The sequence below is a fragment of the Stegostoma tigrinum genome, chromosome 14 (genome assembly GCF_030684315.1).
Source record: "Stegostoma tigrinum isolate sSteTig4 chromosome 14, sSteTig4.hap1, whole genome shotgun sequence".
In the NCBI taxonomy this organism is placed as follows: Eukaryota; Metazoa; Chordata; class Chondrichthyes; order Orectolobiformes; family Stegostomatidae; genus Stegostoma; species Stegostoma tigrinum.
In genome coordinates, this window is record NC_081367.1 from 58,016,615 (window position 1) to 58,030,202 (window position 13,588).

Here is a 13,588-nt window from a genome sequence, read left to right on the forward strand (position 1 = left end):
AATGACCTTTTCAGCTTTCTTAACATCAACACTGACATTCCATCAGAAGAATTGCACATTTTGCTTTGTAATTGTTCACAAGGCATTTTTGTGTAATTTCTGTCCATCAAAATCATTTTCCTCTCCCACAGTTCCAAACTCCTGTCTCTTCTCAGGGGAGGCAATGGTCTATTGGTATTATCGCTGGACTGTTAATCCAGAGACCCAGATAACATTCTGGGGGCCCAGGTTCAAATCCTGCACCGGCAAATGGTAGAGTTTGAATTCAATAAAATATCTGGTATTAAGAATCTAATGATAAATGTGAGTCCATTGTTGATTGTCAGGAACAACCCATCTGGTTCACTAGTGCACTTTAGGGAAGGAAACTGCCATCATTACCTGGCCTGGCCTACATATGACCTACAGCAATATAGTTGACTCTCAACTGCCTGCTGGGCAATACAGGATGGCCAATAAATGCTGCCTAGCCAGCAACACCCTCACCCCGTCAACAAATAAAGATAAAGAATTTTACACATCTTAGAAAGGATATATTGATTTTTGAGCAAGAGCGTTACAAATTAAATAGAATAACAGCCAGGCTGCAATGGTTACAATGTGTTTAGAGAATGTGTCAATTCAGAATCTTTGGGGCAGGGGTGGGGGCGTGGATTTTAGCTAAGTTTTTAGGATTTTAGAACATAGAACATAGAACTTAGAACATTACAACACAGTACAGGCCCTTCGGCCCTCGATGTTGTGCCGACCTGTCATACCGATCTCAAGCCCATCAAACCTACACTATTCCATGTACGTCCATACGCTTATCCAATGATGACTTAAATGTACTTAAAACTGGCGAATCTACTACCGTTGCAGGCAAAGGGTTTCATTCCCTTACTACTCTCTGAGTAAAGAAACTATCTCTGACATCTGCCCTATATCTTTCACCCCTCAATTTAAAGCTATGCCCCCTCGTGCTCGCCGTCACCATCCGAGGAAAAAGGCTCTCCCTATCCACCCTATCTAACCCTCTGATTATTTTATATGTTTCAATTAAGTCACCGCTCAACCTTCTTCTCTCTAATGAAAATAGCCTCAAGTCCCTCAGCCTTTCCTCGTAAGACCTTCCCTCCATACCAGGCAACATCCTAGTAAATCGCCTCTGCACCCTTTCCAAAGCTTCCACATCCTTCTTATAATGCGGTGACCAGAACTATACACAATACTCCAAGCGCGGCGACACCAGAGTTTTGTACAGCTTCACCATAACCTCTTGGTTCTAGAACTCGATCCCTCTATTAATAAAAGCTAAAACACTGTATGCCTTCTTAACGGCCCTGTCAATCTGGATGGCAACTTTCAAGGATCTGTGTACATGGATACCGAGATTTCTCTGCTCATCTACACTACCAAGAACCTTACCATTAGCCCTGTACTTTGCCTTCTGGTTACTCCTACCAAAGTGCATCACCTCACACTTGTCCGCATTAAACTCCATTTGCTACCTCTCTGCCCAGCTCTGCAGCTTATCTATGTTTCTCTGCAACCTACAGCATCCTTTGTCACTATCCACAACTCCACCGACCTTAGTGTCGTCTGCAAATTTACTAAACCATCCTTCTACGCTCTCATCCAGGTCATTTATAAAAATGACAAACAGCAGTGGACCCAACACCGACCCTTGCGGTACACCACTAGTAACTGGTCTCCAGGATGAACATTTCCCATCAACTACCACCCTCTGTCTTCTTTCAGCAAGCCAATTTCCAATCCAAATTGCTATATCTCCCACAATTCCATTCCTCCACATTTTGCACAATAGCCTATTGTGGGGAACCTTATCGAACGCCTTGCTGAAATCCATATACACCACATCAGCCGGTTTACTCTCATCTACCTGTTTGGTCACCTTCTCAAAGAAATCTATAAGGTTTGTGAGGCACGACCTACCCTTCACAAAACCGTGCTGACTATCCCTAATCAATTTATTCTTTCCTAGATGATTATAAATCCTATCTCTTATAACCTTTTCCAACACTTTACCAACAACTGAGGTAAGGCTCACTGGTCTATAGTTACCAGGGTTGTCTCTACTCCCCTTCTTGAACAGGGGAACCACATTTGCTATCCTCCAGTCGTCTGGCACTATTCCTGTAGACAATGACAAGTTAAAGATCAATGCCAAAGGCTCGGCAATCTCCTCCCTGGCTTCCCAGAGGATCCGAGGATAAATCCCATCCGGCCCAGGGGACTTATCTATCTTCACCCTCTGTAGGATTTTGAAAGGAATCAACAGAATATTATTTCACAGGTGAGCAAGTCTTGGGAGAAAGGGGCATAATCTTAAAATCAGAATTGCTGGGCAATTCGGCAAGAAATGTTAACGTGCATTTTTTCTCCAAAAGGATATGATATCTGAGATGGATAGAATTTTGCATACCAAGAGAGAGATCTGGAGCCAAGGTGGGCAGGTGGAGCTAGGATTTGGATCAACCATGATCTCATTGAAGGTGGGAACAGACTTGAGGAGTTGAATGGCCTCCTCATTGTCTTTTATTTTCTAACTCTGTTTACTTAAAGCAATGTACGAGTGTTGGTAGACTCCGGCCCCACCTCTTTACATATACTCCCCAACTTACACATGTTTTGCAACATCACTAAGACGCAGTTATGTTGTACATGAGCATTGGTACCTTGTCAAGGTCGCTTTGGACATGCAAATTTCCTTTGCCACCTATTCAAAGATTCCTGAGAACGGATGTCCCGTTGATTAAAATTGATAACCCTTCAGGATTGCACAGGAATCTCCCGGAGTTAAACAAAAGGAAATGACTGTTCCCGGTTAGAATGGCTCTTATCACCTTAAAACGGAAATCCAGTTCAGATTTCTGTCAGTCTTTACTAAGTAATACGTCTTGTATCCTTCTGATCAAAGACTCTCTCATCCTACAACCTCTGCATACCAGCTCCACACTAATTCTGGGTGTCTTGCAATGGCTCTGTATTTCCATATTACTTTATATTTTACTTTGTTCAGTTTGGATACCGTAAATCCTGTCTAATTCATCTGTTTAGCAAGTGCTGCATACAAGTTGAGACGAGGCCTTTGCTTTTAAAGCGTTTGTGCATTGAATATTCATGACATCTCATGGTCTGGCAAATTCCCTTGGTGGGACTGCAGGTGAGATTGTTGGTGTATGTAAGGCTGGGAGCAAGTAGGGACAAAAATGAGGGTGGATACAAGGGAGAAGGAGTGGGGGGGGGGGTTGTGTGGGGTGGATATGTTGGGAAGGGGAGGTCAAACCCCTTTGGTAATTAAATCAAAACACAAGACCTCAATGTGTCACAGCAGGTGCAAAGGCCCCCTTCTAATCATTAACCCCAGGAACCCAGAGAAGCCTGCCTCACTTTGCTTAATCTGTTAAAATATTATGGAGATGGAAAGGTTAAATGAAAAAAATCACTGATATTCACTTTATAAGTAATGAGTAGCAATTTATTTATTTAACTCTAACAGTGAAAAAATTAATGGATTAACAACAAACTGAACAATTCCCCCTCAACTACTAATTATTCTACTAATTATACTAATTATACTAATTGATCTAAATTATACTGCCACACTGTTCCAATAAACACAAGTCCCACTTATATCCACACAAGTCATAAGAAAATAAATTAAAATATTGTCTCTCAAAGTCTACATACCTTTCTTCTGTTGTTCTCAAGACATAAATGCCTTTCTTCTGCTAATCTGGCTGTCAGGAGCGTTTTCTCTACGCAGTCATCTGTGAAAACTCTTAGCTAGAAGTGCTATGGTACCTTTCATGGATGGATGGTACTTTCTTAGAGCGCTTGGCAATTTCTTGTTAGACCGAGATGTTTATTTCTCAGATGGCAGTTCGCTCTCACACCGATTTTCAACAGCCCTCTCCTTTTCTACCTTGGATGACATATCAATTTTCTTACAATAGCATTGGTCCAAGGTTGTCAAAACCAGCAGATTTATACTCAACTGATTCTCAATCGCTAAGCGCTGGGTTTAAATTATTTGGCTGATTCCAGCTAGTTGCCAAAATATCCAAACAAGCAGAAGGTTTTCAATTGAACAGCCAATTGATACATGTTTCAATTTCAGAACTGGTTGCACATCTTCAGCTGCTTAGACATATTTTCTGTACAAACCTTTAAGCTTAGAAAAGCACTTCATCTCTTAAAAGGGCCATGTATTCTTCTCTCTTGTCATTTTTTCGAAGCAAACAAATTCTAGCTTTTTGAGGTTTTTGAAGTTGGTTGTCTCGCTGAGCTGGTTTCTTGTTTTGTAGATGTTTCATTACCATGCTCAGTAATATCCTCAGTGCAGACTCTGATGAATTGTCAGTGTGTTTTCCTGCCGGGTTTTTATACTCTTAGTGTCCGTTGAGATGGATTACCTCACTTCTGGTTTTCCTTCATAGTGGAATGTGTATGGAGTCGAGTTCAATGTGTTTATTAATGGCCTGCTTTGTGGAGTGCCATGCTTCTAGGAATTCCTGTGCCTGTCTCTGCCTAGCCTCTCCCAGGATCTTGGTGTTGTCCCAGTCAAAGTTGTCGTTCTTCTTGTCCATGTGGATTGAGATAAGTGAGTATTGGCTGTGCCTTTTTGTAGCCAGTTGGTGTTCATGCACTCTTGTTGTTAGTTTTCTTACTGCTAGTTTCAAACTTCCTGCCTTCCAATTCACGATTACTCTACACAACTTCACAACCAGTAATTAGAGGCAAAAAAAGACTGCAGATGCTGAACGCCAAGGTAGACAAACAAGAACACAGCCCCCTGTTTGCCTACCTTTATAACAGGTAGTGTTTGGGGGGATTGTGGGGGGAAGCTTGGTGGGAAGTGAGTTGGGGAGAGGAGGAGACAGGTGGGATTTAGGGGGATGGAAGGGGATTGGAGTATAGATAAGAGGGCCTTCTGCAGTGAAGAAGAATCATATCAAACTCAAAATATTAAATGTGTTTGTCTTTCCACAGGTGCTGCCAGACTTGTTCTGCCAAGTTCTCTTTGTTTGGTTACCATCCAGGGTTTTCAAACAACTGCAGTTTATCATTTATTGAATGATAAATCACAAATCGTGGTCCATTTCAGACCATATTTGGTTTTTATTATTCACAGGAGAGAAAAGTGTGTGCAGAGTTTAGAACAGGCTAGTCTTTCACCCCTTTAGCTATAATCACAGCCCCTCTGATTTGAACATCCTCTCAATCTGTGCACATGGCCCTATTCAAACTGAGATATAGCACTGCGGGGGAGCTTTGAGATCAATTCCACCGTCACAATAGGTATAAATCTCTTCTGCATGTTTATGTTATTTACATTTAAAGAAGCATTTCTCTTCCAGCATTTTCTATAAATATTGTAATGTTGTTCATATCTTGCTTATTCCAACTGTGAATAAAATCTCATGGGTGTATGAAACGTTCACAACTTTTGAGTTCCACTTAAATATAGCCTTGAGTCCTTTTGTATTAAGCTGATTCTTATAGGTAGAATTTTATGACGTGTGCAAACTGCAACCAGAATTGTTATTGAGCAGTTTCGACTTCAATTCTGTCCTGTTGAGCAGAGAAGTTGATGAAGTGCAATGAAAACAAAATAGTATGCATGTTGCAGATCCAAAATAAAAACAGGAAGTTCTGCAGGGCCCAGGATAGCACTTATTCGAAACTCAAACTAGGTTCCAAAGAGATCCAAAAGAAGAAATTGTTGGAAAGATCAGCAGGCCTGGCAGCATAAATCAGAGAAAATCCTGAGAAATCAGAGTTAACGGTTCAGGTTGAGTAAAGGAAATGCCAAAGAACTATAGACTGGTGAGCCTGACATTGATGGTGGGCAAGTTGTTAGAAGGAATTCTGAGGGCCAGGATTTACATGCATTTGGAAAGGCAAGGACTGATTAGGGATAGTCAACATGGTTTTGTGTGTAGGAAATCATGGCTCACTGACTTGATTGAGTTTTTTGAAGAAGTAACGAAGATGATTGATGAGGGCAGAGCTGTGGATGTGATCTATATGGACGTCAGTAAGGCATCCAACAAGGTTCCTCATGGTAGACTGGCTAACACGGTTAGATTGCAAGGAATTCAGGGAGGACTAGCCACTTGGATACAGAACTGGCTTGAAGGGAGAAGACAAGGGGCAGTTGTGGAGGGTTGCTTTTCAGACCGGAGACCTGTGACCAGTGACATGCCATAAGGTTTGGTCATAGGTCCACTGCTTTTTGTCATTTGTGTAACTGATTTGGATGTAAACACAGGATGTATGATTAGTAAGTTTGCAGATGACACAAAATGAGAGGTATAGTGGGCAGCAAAGAAGGTTACTTCAGAGTCAAACAGGATTTTGATCAGAGGCCAATAGGTCGAGGATGGCAGATGGAGTTTAATTTAGATGAATGCAACGTACTACTTTTGAGAAAGGTAAAACAGGACAAGGGCATATACACTTAACGGTAAGATCCTGGGGAGTGTTGCTGAACAAAGGGACTTGGAGTGCAAGTTCATAGTTCCTTGAAAATGCAGTCACAGGTAGACAGGCTAGTGAAGGAGGTGCTTGATAAGCTTGCCTTTATTGGACAATGCATTGAGCATAGGAGGTAACAAGGTGTAGAGCTGGATGAACACAGCAGAGCAAGCAGATTAGAGGAGCAGGAAGACTGATGTTTTGGGCCTAGACATTTCTTCAGAAATGGGGGAAGGCAAGGGGGATCTGAAATAAATAGGGAGAGAGGAGGAGGCAGATAGAAAATGGATAGAGGAAAAGATGGGTGGAGAGGAGACAGACCGGTCAAAGAGTCAAGGATGGAGCCAATAAAAGTCAGTGTAGGTGGGGAGGTAGGGAGGAGATAGGTCATCCGAGGGAGGAAGGACAGATCAAGGGGGCGGGATGAGGTTGGTAGGTCAGAGATGAGGGTAAGGCTTGAGGTGGGAGGAGGTCATAGGTGGGAGGAAAGACAGGTTAGGGAGGCAGGGACGAGCTGGCCTGGTTTTGGGATGTGGGAGAGGGAGATGAGATTTTGAAGCTTGTGAAGTCCACATTGATACCATTGGGCTGCAAGGTTCCCAAGTGGAATATGAGGTGCTGTTCCTGCAACATTCGGGTGCCATTTTTGTGGCATTGCAGGAGGCCCAGGATGGGCACGTCGACTGAGGAATGGGAGGGGGAATTGAAATGGTTCGCAACTGGGAGGTGCAGTTGTTTAGTGTGAACGAAGCGTAGGTGTTCTGCAAAGTGGCCCCCAAGCCTCCGCTTGGTTTCCCGAATGTAGAGGAGGCCTCAACGGTAACAGCGGATGCAGTACATCACATTGGAGGATGTGCAGGTGAACATCTACTTGATACGGAAAATCATCTTAGGGCCTGGGATGGGAGTGAGGGAGGAGGTGTAGGGGCAGGTGTGGCACTTCCTGCGGTTGCAGGGAAAAGTGCCAGGTGAGGAGGGGCTGGAGGAGAGTGTGGAGTGGACAAGGGAGTCACAGAGAGAGTGGTCCCTCTGGAAAGCAGATAAGGATGGGGAGGGAAAACTGTCTTTGGTGGTGGGGTCAGATTGCAGATGGCAGAAGTGTCGGAGGATGATGCGTTAGATCCGGAGATTGGCAGGGTGGTACGTGAGGACGAAGCAGATTCTGTTTTGGTTGTTATTGTGGGGAGGGCGTGTGAGGGATGAGTTGTGGGAAATGCGGGAGACATGGCCAAGGGCGTTCTCGACCACTGAGTGGGGGAGTTTGCGGTCCTTGAAAAACGAGGACATCTGAGACGTACGGGAATGGAATGCCTCATCCGGGGGGCAGAAGCGGTGGAGAGGAATGAATTGGCAACAGGTGATGGCATTTTTGCAGGAAGGTGGGTGGGAGGAGGTGTATTCTAGGTAGCTGTGGGAGTTGGTGGGCTTGAAATGGATATCGGTTTCTGGGTGGTTGCCGGTGATGGAGACAGGGAGATCCAGGAAGGAGAGAGAGGTATTGGAGATGGTCCAGGTGAACTGAAGGTTGGGATGGAAGGTGTTGTTGAAGTGGATGAACTGTTCGAGCTCCTTGTGGGAGCACGAGGCAGCACTGATACAGTCATCAATGTAACGGAGGAAGAGGTGGGGGTTGGGGCCTGTGTAGGCACAGAAGATGGACTGTTCCACGTAACCTACAAAGAGACAGGCATTGCTTGGGCCCATGCGGGTGCCCATGGCCACCCCCTTTGTCTGTAGGAAGTGAGAGGAATTGAAAGAGAAGTTGCTGAGGGTGAGGGCAAGTTCAGCTAAGCGGATGAGGGTGTCGGTGGAGGGGGCTCATCGGGCCTGCGGGACAGGAAAAAGCCGAGGTCCTTCAGGCCATCTGCATGGCGAATACAGGTGTATAGGGACTGGGCATCCATGGTGAAAATGAAGTGCTGGGGACCAGGGAATTGGAAGTTCTGGAGGAGGTGGGGGGCGTGGGTGGTGTCACAGACATAGGTGGGGAGTTCCTGGACCAAGGGGGAGAAAATGAAGTCCAGATAGGTGGAGATGAGTTCATTGGGGCAGGCGCAGGCAGAGACAATGGTCGACAATGGCAGGCGGGTGTGTGGATTTTGGGAAGGAGATAGAAACGGGCCGTGCGGGATTGGGGGACAATGAGGTTGGAGGCTATGGGTGGGAGGTCACCTGAAGTGATGAGGTTGTGGATGGTTTGGGAGATGATGGCTTGGTTGTCAGGGGTGGGGCCATGATCAAGGGGACAGGAGGCTGAGGTGTTGGGGAGTTGGCGTATGGCCTCGCACGGTAGAGGTCAGTGCGCCATACTACAACTGTGCCTCCCTTGTCCGTGGGTTTTATGGTGAGGTTGGGATTGGGGCGGAGGGAGTGGAGGGCTGCACGCTCTGTGGGGTAGAGGTTGGAGTGGATGAGAGGGGTGGAGAGGTTGAGGCAATTGGTTTGACGAAGGCAGTCAGAGATAAAAAGGTTGAGGGAGAGTAGGAAGCCTTGGGGTGGTGTCCAGGAGGAGGGTGAGTGTTGGAGGCAGGAGAAGGGGTCAGTAGAGGGAGGGTTATGCTCACGGTTGAAGAAGTAAGCGTGGAGGCGGAGGCGGCAGAAAAACTGCTCTATGTCCAAATATAACCGGTATTTGTTGATGTGTGGGTGGAGGGGGTCAAAGCAGGCCATTGGTTAGGCCACTTATGGAGGATTGCATGCGATTCTGATCTCCCTCTTATAGGAAGGGTGTTGTGAAACTAGAAAAGTTCAGAAAAGATTTATGAGGGTATTGTCAGTGTTGGAGGGTTTGAGTTATAGGGAGAAGCTGGATAGGCTGGGGCCTTCTTCCCTACAGTGTTGGAGGCTGAGGGGTGACCTTACAGAGGTTTGTAAAATCATGAGGAATATGGACAGGGCAAATAAACAAGCTCTTTTCCCCAAGGTGAGGGAGTCCAAAACTAGAGGGCATTGGTTTAAGGTGAGAGGGAAAATATTTAAAAGGGACCTAAGGGGCAACTTTTTCGCAGAGGGTGGTGCACGTATGTGCTGCCAGATGAAGTAGTGGAGGGTGGTACAATTACAGCATTTAAATGGCATTTGGATGAATATATGAATCGGTAGGATTTGGAGGGATCCGGGCCAAATGCTGGCAAATTGCACTAGATTTATATAGGATATCATCATGGATGAGTTTGACTAAAGGGCCTGTTTCTGGGCTGTAAAACTCTATGATTCTATGACTCTTCCCCTGAGTGTTGACTAACTCTGATTTGTCTCCACTAATGCAGCCATACCTGCTGAGCTTTTCCAGCAATTTCTGTTTTGTTTCAAATTTACAGCATTCATAGTTCTTTCGATTTTTCAAAGAGATTCGTCAGACTCGAAACATCAATTCTGTTCCTCTCCCCACAGATGCTGCCAAACCTGCTGAGTTTCACCAGTACATTCAGTTTTCATATTGATAATGAGACTTAGATGCCTTCCCAATTTTACAGTCTATCCTTCCTGAAGAGGCAGGCATGGAGAATGCCTCCTGTCTCAGCCTTTGTGTCTTCTTGCGCTGTCTGACCACATCCCTTACTTTCTGTGTTTCTGCTGTCCTTATCCTCCTAGATGATTGTAGTTGTGAGTGTGGAAGGGGCTTCCTCTGCAGTGAATGTGGCTGAGATTGCATTACCAGGGTCCTGGGTCGCATCAGGCCATGTTTAGCACAGTGACCATCACAGCACATCACATCACATGATGGAAGTTTGCCAAAGGTTGCATTATTACCAGAGATAATAGGAACTGCAGATGGTGGAGAATCCAGGATAACAAGGTGTAGAGCTGGATGAACACAGCAGGCCAAGCAGCATCAGAGGAGCAGGAAGGCTGATGTTTCGGGCCTAGACCCTTGTTCTGAAGAAGGGCCTAGGCCCTAAACACCAGCCTTCCTGCTCCTCTGATGCTGCTTGTCCTGCTGTGTTCATCCAGCTCTACACCTTGTTATCTTTCGTTATTGCCAAGTTTGATTCATGTGGTTATTGTTTTAGCTGCCGACGAGCTAAATATAGACAGATTGCTGACCTCAGTGATAGAGTAGGATCTTGGTGTCATGGTATGTAAATCATAAAAAGTTGCTGTACAGTAACTGAAAATGATTAGGAAGGCAAATGTATTGTTATGGTGCATTGAAAGGGGAATGGACTATAAATGTCTTGCTAACAGTGCATAGCACATTGGTGAGACCACATCTCAACTCAGTTTGCTTGTAAAGCTCAGCAAGTCTGGCAGCATCTGTGAAGAACAAGTCAGGAGTTAACGTTTCAGGCCCGGTCGAGTCAGTTCTGAAAAAGGTTCACCTGACCCGAAACATTAAATCTGTTTTGTTTTTCTTCACAGATTCTTCCAGACCTGCTGAGCTTTTCCAGCAACTTCTGTTTTTGTTCCTGATTTACAGCATCCACAGTTCTTTCGGTTTTTATCTCAGCTCGTGTACTGTTTTGGTCTCCTTATGTAAGAAAGGATGAAAATGTATTCGAGACAATTTAGAATGAACACCTTGAATGAAGCAATATTATTTTTGAGGAAAAGGTTGGACATCTTTCTCTTGGAGTTAAGAAAAATGAGAGGTGATCTTAGTGAAGATAAGATCCTGAGAAAATTTCACAATGCGAATGCTGAACGATGATTCTCCTTGCAGGAGAAACTAAAATTAGGGAACATAGTTTAAAGATAAGCGATCTCTGATGTAACACTGAGATGAGAATTTTTCTCTCTTAGAGGGTTATAATTCTATAGAAATCCCTTGCACAGAGATCAGTCTCAGAATAGAGAGGAAATGATAGAGGAACAGAGATTCTTGACTAATGAAAAAATCAATGGGTATCAGGGTGGGTATGAGCTGGGTGGATAATTGTTATGTTGTACCTTATGGTCAGTACATCAGTGTAACCTTATCATCCTGGCATTAACAGTGCACCCTAGTATATGACCTAAAAACATTCATACTCCATCTTACAAGTACTCAGAACACTTGAAGCATGTCACTATATGGAAAGCATGTTCCTTTTTACAATTATATCTTAGTTTTAGCCCAGGCAGGCACTAGCATGTGAATGTAATGTTTCTATATAATAGTGCGATGTAATAAATGTCTATTGGATTCTTCAACACCATGACAACCACGTCCAATATTTTACATTGTAGGGGACTTCATAAGGCTTGCCACATCAGGTAAAACGCTCAGTTTCAGGAAACTCAAGCCAAGATAAACAAGAATGAGAAGTTGAGATAACTAATGGATCAGCAATGATTGTATTGTTGGGGGAGCAAGATCGACGGGCCAAATGGCCCAAACTTAATTTTTATGTTCATACTCCTGGAACCTAAACCTCAGGATTCCCTCTATCAATCTCTATAGAACTTTCACTCAATTTTCTCCTTTTGGATGCTCCTTTAAACCTACCTCTGACCATTCCTTCTGTCATGTGTCCTACTATCATCTTAAGTGACTCAGCATCAAGTTTCTTTTCTGATAACAGTTCATCTTGGAATCTCAAGACATTTTTAACAATATTTGAAAGGCTAGTTAATAGCTGCAACTACAAAAGACACAGAGTCAATTGAAATAACTCTACTGAGCTTGGTATCCCATTGCCAAGTCCCCCTTTCTTCACACGTATATAGTACTTGACGTTGGTCCAGCTTCCTCAGAGCCAGCTCCTAGGGTGAGCAGAACCTCTGACACACCTGTTTCTATCTGTCAGCTAGGTCTCCCTGATTGAACCAGGTTAATAGAGCCAATTAGGGAATTCATATTCTCTGAGGTCCAGCTGCCTGACCTTGCTATAGTCACCACATCAATATATTTAATTTCCCACTCATTCCAAGAATTCAGAAGAGAGGTGTGTCACTGCCCTCTTAATCTTTTACTTTGGAGAGGCAACAGAAGAGTGACGGATTTCACCGGCTTCCTGCTTTGGATCAGTATTCTCTGGGAGACGGGGTGAATGAGATGCTGGTGACATCTTACCAATGAACGTGCAGTCCAGTCTTTGTTTTGGTGTAGAATGTGAACATTATTGACAAGGCCCAGAATTTGCTCCCCATTTCTGGTTTCCCTTGAACTCAGTGGTTGTTTAAGGCCATTTCTGAGGCGGGCTGTTAAGAGTCGGCCAAACTGCTGTGGGTCTGGAGCCACGTGTAAGCCAAGCCAAGTAAGGATGGCATATATCCCTCCCGAAGGGGCATTCATAAATCAGATGAGTTTTCACAACAATCAATGATGGTTGTCATGGTCACCATAACCTGAGATCACCCATGACAACAGATAGGCAATCGACCATTATGGCTACAACATATTTTGAGTAGTAGTTGTGCCAGGATTTGTTTACAGTTGGCTGTTGTGTGAGCTGGTAAAGTCCCTACCTCCGGGCAAGGTGGCCTGGGTTCAAGTCCTAACTCGTTCACTATAGCTGCATCTCTAAACAGGTTGATTGGAAAACATCTATAATAATCCTCCCCTCTGCTGTGAAATGGCTGTTGCTTAGCGTAGAAGTGATCTCAGTTTTAACAGTCGTTTATTTTGACCTTTCAAAGTCTACAAAAACTGAAGGGCAATCAGTGACAACAGCCTCCATTTATCAAGAACATTTAACAGTGTGAAATGTGCTCCGATGCTTCCCAAGAGCATTAAGAAACAAACTCTGATTTCAATCCATCTAAGCAAAAGCAGTATAGGTGATCAATGTTTCACCAAGGCATTCAGTTTCAACGATAACATGGTGTAGAGCTGGATGAACACAGCAGGCCAAGCAGCTTCAGAGGAGCAGGAAAGCTGACATTTCGGGCCCAAACCCTTCTTCAGCCTGCTATGTTCCTCCAGCTCGACATTGTGTTTTCTCTTTATTGTTTCCTAACCTTCTCTGTTCCATTTAATGAATTAAATCATTGAGGAGGTTAAGTGTGAATAACTTTACATAACCCATCCTGCCTTGGAAACAAATGAATAATTCACAGCAAAAGAATGGTTCTCTCAGCCCATCTTTTAATAAAATTTACACCAGTGTTCACATTTTGCAGGTCACAGCAAAGAATAAATAGGTATCGCTGAAAATTGTACAACAATAAATTACATTTATTA